The following is a 6,000-nucleotide window of genomic DNA, read 5'->3' as shown; positions in this document are numbered from 1 at the left end:
ATAATAAGGCAGATTATGTGACCAAATACTAACGTTATAGACGTAACATCCATCTACAAAGGAAAGTATAGAACAGCGGCAAATATTAGAAGAAATCAGTATTTCATTCTTCATTTTCTTTACAATTTTTATCTAATTCTTCTGAAGCACTTTGCAACTTTTAACTAGATTCTATGTACAATATAAGCGAACATTGTCATAATCCACCTCCAGTCCTTCAGCTGAAGTATCGTCATCCAAAGTGTTCTTGTTCATTACAAAATATTTCAATGCTCCTGATTTTTTTAGAAGAACATGATTGATGACTGAACCATACTCAACTTCACTCTAAGAAATAGGCACATTAAAGATGATCATCAAAGGCAGCTGTTGACCAAGAATACATCTTGTGTTGTTATCAATGAGAAGGATTAACTGGTGAAAACATATTGAGATTAAACACTCATGAAGCAAAGAATTCATATTGTAGGAGCCATGGATCTGTTTTCTTTCTTTTTCAATCTTTTTATTAATTTCATAAAAATATAAACATAACATGGTGGTAGTACCAAGTTATTGGGAATACGTTGTTATAATTAACATGAGTGATTATAAAGCCAGATAACACTTAAATGATAAAACTCCCAATCATATAGGATACAAATGAATAACACAAAACAAAGAAAAATATCTAAAAAAAAATCATGAAAACAGAAAAAAAAATAATAACCCCCTAAAAAAAAAACTAATCTAAACAGAATTAATCAACTAAACTAAAAAAAAAGACCTGGGCTGTTTTTTAACATCGTAAAAAATGAGAGAAAAGAAAACCTTAGTGTCGATGACTCTGTTCCTCTCAACCAACATTACAGAGAAGTAAAATAAGTTTGGAAATGGTCAAATTACATCATATGAAAATGCTAAATAAATGGCCGCCAAGTCTTTTCAAATTTAATGGAGGGGTCATAAACAGCACTTCTAATTTTTCCCAAATTTAAACACAACATAGTTTGTGAAAACCAATGAAATATGGTAAGAGGACATGCATCTGTTTTCTATCTACTTTGTATTCTGTGTTGCGCGTTTATGATGCTTTTATGATAACTAATCACGTGAGTGGGGGCGTGGTAAAAGTGAAGGGAATAAGTTATGTATTTGTGCTTTGTTCTGGGCAGTTCGGAGCTGCTGAACGACAGCTTATTTATGCTTAGTTATGCTTGAGTGAATCACTTCAATACTGTATGCTTTGCTAGATGTTAATAAAGGATCAACCACACTTCTCCAGTTTTAGGAGCACCATTACTGGAGTGTTTAGAGGGTGCTTCATACAAGATAACAATCCGTCAGGGTCGCCAGCAATGGCAAATGATTCGTTAGAATTAACCACTGCACACATGAGAAAGCAACAAGTATAGGCATCATTCACAGAACCAGTTCATCGGGATACAGCTCCCAGCCCTGGAGGACATCTACAGCTCTTGCTGCCTAAGAAAAGCTACAAGCATCTGTAAGGACAATACACACTCATGCAATCATTTGTTTGAACTTCTTCCACGTGGCAGACGTTATAAGATATTCTATGCCCGCACCTCCAGACTGAAAAATAGATTTTACCCCAGAGCTATAATTGCTCTGAACCAATCGATCAAGCATCATCCATAAATGTGTTATATTGCTACTTTAATACCGGTTTTATGGCTGTCATGCATCTGAGTTGTGCTTTTTTACTGCTGGATATTGCTTGTACTGGCTGGTTACTTGAGTTTATTTATTGTTTATTTATTTTATTTGTTGTTTTATAGCATAGAGTATGAGACTTGCAAACTCATTTTCGCTGTATTGTTGCATGACAAATTGTACTACGCAATGACAATAAAGATATTTCAATTTCAATTTCAGTTGTTGACATATGCATATGAGACACACAGAAGAAATATAAAGACTTGCTATAAGTTGTTCTTTCACTGCAATCAGCTAAGACATGAAATGCCAGCTTAATGGTAGAAGTTGAGTAAGAACATTAGACACCATGTAAGTGTCAGCTTTACTGACAGGGGACTTGAGACTCAGTACTTGCTTGATCCATATATTTGTAGTTAAAGACAATTGGCTTCAGAGATAATATAGCTTTGCATTTTTGTCCAAAAAGTCTTGGGTCCACAAAACCACCTAACACCCATGAAAAGAATAAAGAGAAGGGGTAAAAGCAAATGTGTTATAGATAGCTGAGGAGGTTGTGTGGTGGAATGTGTATGTTATTGGGAGATTAAATGTGTGTAAAATGAGCAGGTATGTAGTGAGGACGGTGTGAGAGATGACATATGAGAATAGGTGATGTGGATGTGCAGGAGGCGTATCAGAGTGAATATGGATGGCATATGCAGTGCACAGAGAGAGCATATGTTTGGTGTGTGATTTTAATCATTCATTATTTGTGGACATCATGATTAAAACCAATATTTATTCACCCTAATTGCCCTTTTTTAACAAGGGTGCAGTTATGGCCCAAATGCAGGGGGAGAGACATTGAAGCAGGGGGAAGAGTCACTGAACTGTTCATAATGAGTTCACAATAATAGTAATAAACAGTTCATAATAATGAATAAGAACTGCGCAGGATGAAGGAAAAACAATTGTAGGCCGTATCTCGGGTAATGATGAGTTTGAGTACAGAGAGGAAATTAAGAACCTGGTGGCATGGTGTGAAGATAATAACCTATCCCTCAACGTCAGCAAGACGAAAGAATTGGTTGTTGACTTCAGAAGGATTAGTGGACCGCACGACCCAATTTACATCAGTGGTGCGCAAGTGGAACAGGTCAAAAGCTTTAAGTTCCTTGGGGTCAATATCACAAATGACCTGACTTGGTTCAACAAAGCAGAGTTCACTGCCAAGAAGGCCCACCAGCACCTTTACTTCCTGAGAAAACTAAAGAAATTTGGCCTGTCCCCTAAAACCCTCACTAATTTTTATAGATGCACCATAGAAAGCATTCCTCTAGGGTGCATCACAACCTGGTATGGAAGTTGTCCTGTCCAAAACCAAAAGAAGCTGCAGAAGATCGTGAACACGGCACAGCACATCACACAAACCAGTCTTCCGTCTGTGAACTCACTTTACATCGCACGCTGTCGGAGTAGTGCTGCCAGGATAATCAAGGACACGACCCACCCAGCCAACACACTTTTCGTCCCTCTTCCCTTCGGGAAAAGGTTCAGGAGCTTAAAGACTCGTATGGCCAGATTTGGGAACAGCTTCTTTCCAACTGTGATAAGACTGCTGAACGGATCCTGACCCGGATCTGGGTCGTAACCTCCAAATATCCGGACCTGCCTCTCGGTTGTTCTGCACTACCTTACTTCCCATTTTTCTATTTTCTATTTATGATTTATAATTTAATTTTTTAATATTTACTAATTTTAACTATTCTTAATATTTGTAATCCAGGGAGTGTGAAGCGCAGAATCAAATATCGCTGTGATGATTGTACGTTCTAGTACCAATTGTTTGGTGATAATAAAGTATAAAGTATAAATGCTGGGCCAACGGGGCTGTTAAGTAAATTTCTCAAACTGAAATCTAAAGCCAACATTACAGCTCAGAAGCAGGAGCTCATTATTAGATGAATACCACTCTTTTACAGCATCAATCAAAATGGTAGACTTCTTTCCCAGAACAAGGACGAAGGTAAGCAGGGAACATAGACGTTGCTGTGTTTTGGTTCAGTCTTGACAAGACTGGCATGAGATGAAGGAAGTTAAATACCACCACAGTAAAACACTAATTGGCTGGAAAATTCATAGTCATAAGTGTGATTGCCAAAGCCCTTCTGCTGCCCACCTGTGAGGGCACACAACCTTGTGGCAGATTCGATGGTTGTGACATTATTAAGGTGGAAGTGAGCTTCCGTCTTGAATTACTGCTTCTCATCTAATAATGGCCCTCCCACTGAGGAAGCAAGCAGTGAAGTCCAGAACGAGGGGCCACAGTTTGAGGATAAAGGGGAAGCCTTTTAGGACCGAGATTAGGAAAAACTTCTTCACACAGAGAGTGGTGGATCTGTGGAATTCTCTGCCACAGGAAACAGTTGAGGCCAGTTCATTGGCTATATTTAAGAGGGAGTTAGATATGGCCCTTGTGGCTACGGGGGTCAGGGGGTATGGAGGGAAGGCTGGGGCGGGGTTCTGAGTTGGATGATCAGCCATGATCATAATAAATAGCGGTGCAGGCTCGAAGGGCCGAATGGCCTACTCCTGCACCTATTTTCTATGTTTCTATATGAATCCAGTGATTATAAAGGAACTACAAATATATCTCCAAGTCTGGACTAAGTGAGTCTAGATTTATAAATATATTGACTAAGTGAGGACTTTACAGACAATGGCATTGCCTTACAGAGGACTTTGTTGTTATTCTGGGTGGTCCTCCCTCCAGACCTGAGAACTGCTGTTAAAGATACCTTGATACATTGCCTTAATGCAGCTTACTTTTTGAAAACTTAGCAACCACCGTCCACAGCTGGGAGAACGAGTTAATATTTAGTGATGTGACTTTGAATGAACCTCACAGACTAGGGCTGTGGAACTTAAAAGATCAGCACGGCAGGCAGGCAGGAGGATAGGATTCCAATCTGTAAAATCGTACCCTAATCACCACTGACTTCAGCTTTCTGGGGTTCTTTGATGCCCCATTAAGTCAAACGTCACCTTGATGGTAAGCGTAAGCTTTTCGTTTTCTAAGAATTCGATTATCAGAGGAAAACCAAATGTGAACGATGGAATCTGAAGCAAAAACAGAAATGGTGGGAACAATCAGCAGGTCAGGCAGCATCCACAGAGAGAGTATAAGAAATGAAGTTATCGATCATTGACACAGTTCCAAGGTGTTCTTTATTTTCTCTATCTAAATGCTAGTATCAAAGTAGTAGTATTACCCGAGGAACTTTGTTCCTCACTCTATTAGAGGCATTTTCTCTTGTATCTGCTACTTAAAACATGTTTCACACAGAAAGCGCTGAAGGAACTCAGCAAGTCATCTATGCAGTGAGCAGTTGACATTTGGACCGAGGCACTTCAGCAGGACTTTTCAGCATCTGCTGGAAAGGACATGCATTTAGGGTGAGATCACATTTCAAAGGAGATGTGAGGGACAAGTTTTTAAATGGAGAGTGGTAGATGCCTGTAATGTGATATCTGGAGTGGTGTAGGTGCAGGTACATCAGGGACTTTAAGAGATGTTTAGATGGGCACATGGATGTAAGGGAAGCGGAAGGGGATGGACGTTGTGTAGGCAGAGGAGATTGGTTTGGTTGGCAATTGGATTACTGATATAATTGGTTTGGTACAACATTGTGGGCAGTACAACACTATTCCTAGGGCAGTAGAGGCATTGATCATGTGAATAGCCAGAGGCTTTTTCCCAGGGCTGAAATGACCAACACGAGGAGGCATAGTTTTAAGGTGCTTGAAAGTAGGTACAAGGGGGATGTCAGAGGTAAGTTTATCACACAGAGAGTGGTGGGTGCATGGAATGCACTGCCAGCAAAGGTGGTAGAGGCCGATACAATAGGGTCTTTTAAGAGACACTTAGATAGGTACATGGAGCTTAGAAAAGTAGAGGACTATGCAGTAGGGAAATTTTAGGCAGTTTATAGAGTAGGTTACATGGTCGGCACAATATTGTGGGCCAAAGGGCCTGTAATATGCTGTACATGTCTATGTTTCTATACTTCCTGTACCGTACATACCGTATATTCTATGTTCCATTTTCTGAACTGGATCAGTTTGACAGATATGCCTCTAAAATTGATGTTTAAGATGTCCAGAGCCCTAATTAGCCTTTGTTGTATCCTATCCTCTTCTTATTATTTCCACACTAATTCCAAACCTTTTGCAATTCTTACCCAATCCAATCCAAGCCTTATGCACCTCTTATCCAATCTAAGCCTTTTCTTATTATTTCATGAAATTAACCAAATTAACTAAATGATTTTAAAAGACTCTTACATTGGCACATGAATG

This window comes from Mobula hypostoma, chromosome 1 (genome assembly GCF_963921235.1).
Source record: "Mobula hypostoma chromosome 1, sMobHyp1.1, whole genome shotgun sequence".
In the NCBI taxonomy this organism is placed as follows: domain Eukaryota; kingdom Metazoa; phylum Chordata; class Chondrichthyes; order Myliobatiformes; family Myliobatidae; genus Mobula; species Mobula hypostoma.
The sequence above is the reverse complement of the archived record's forward strand: the minus strand, read 5'-3'. Positions refer to the sequence as shown.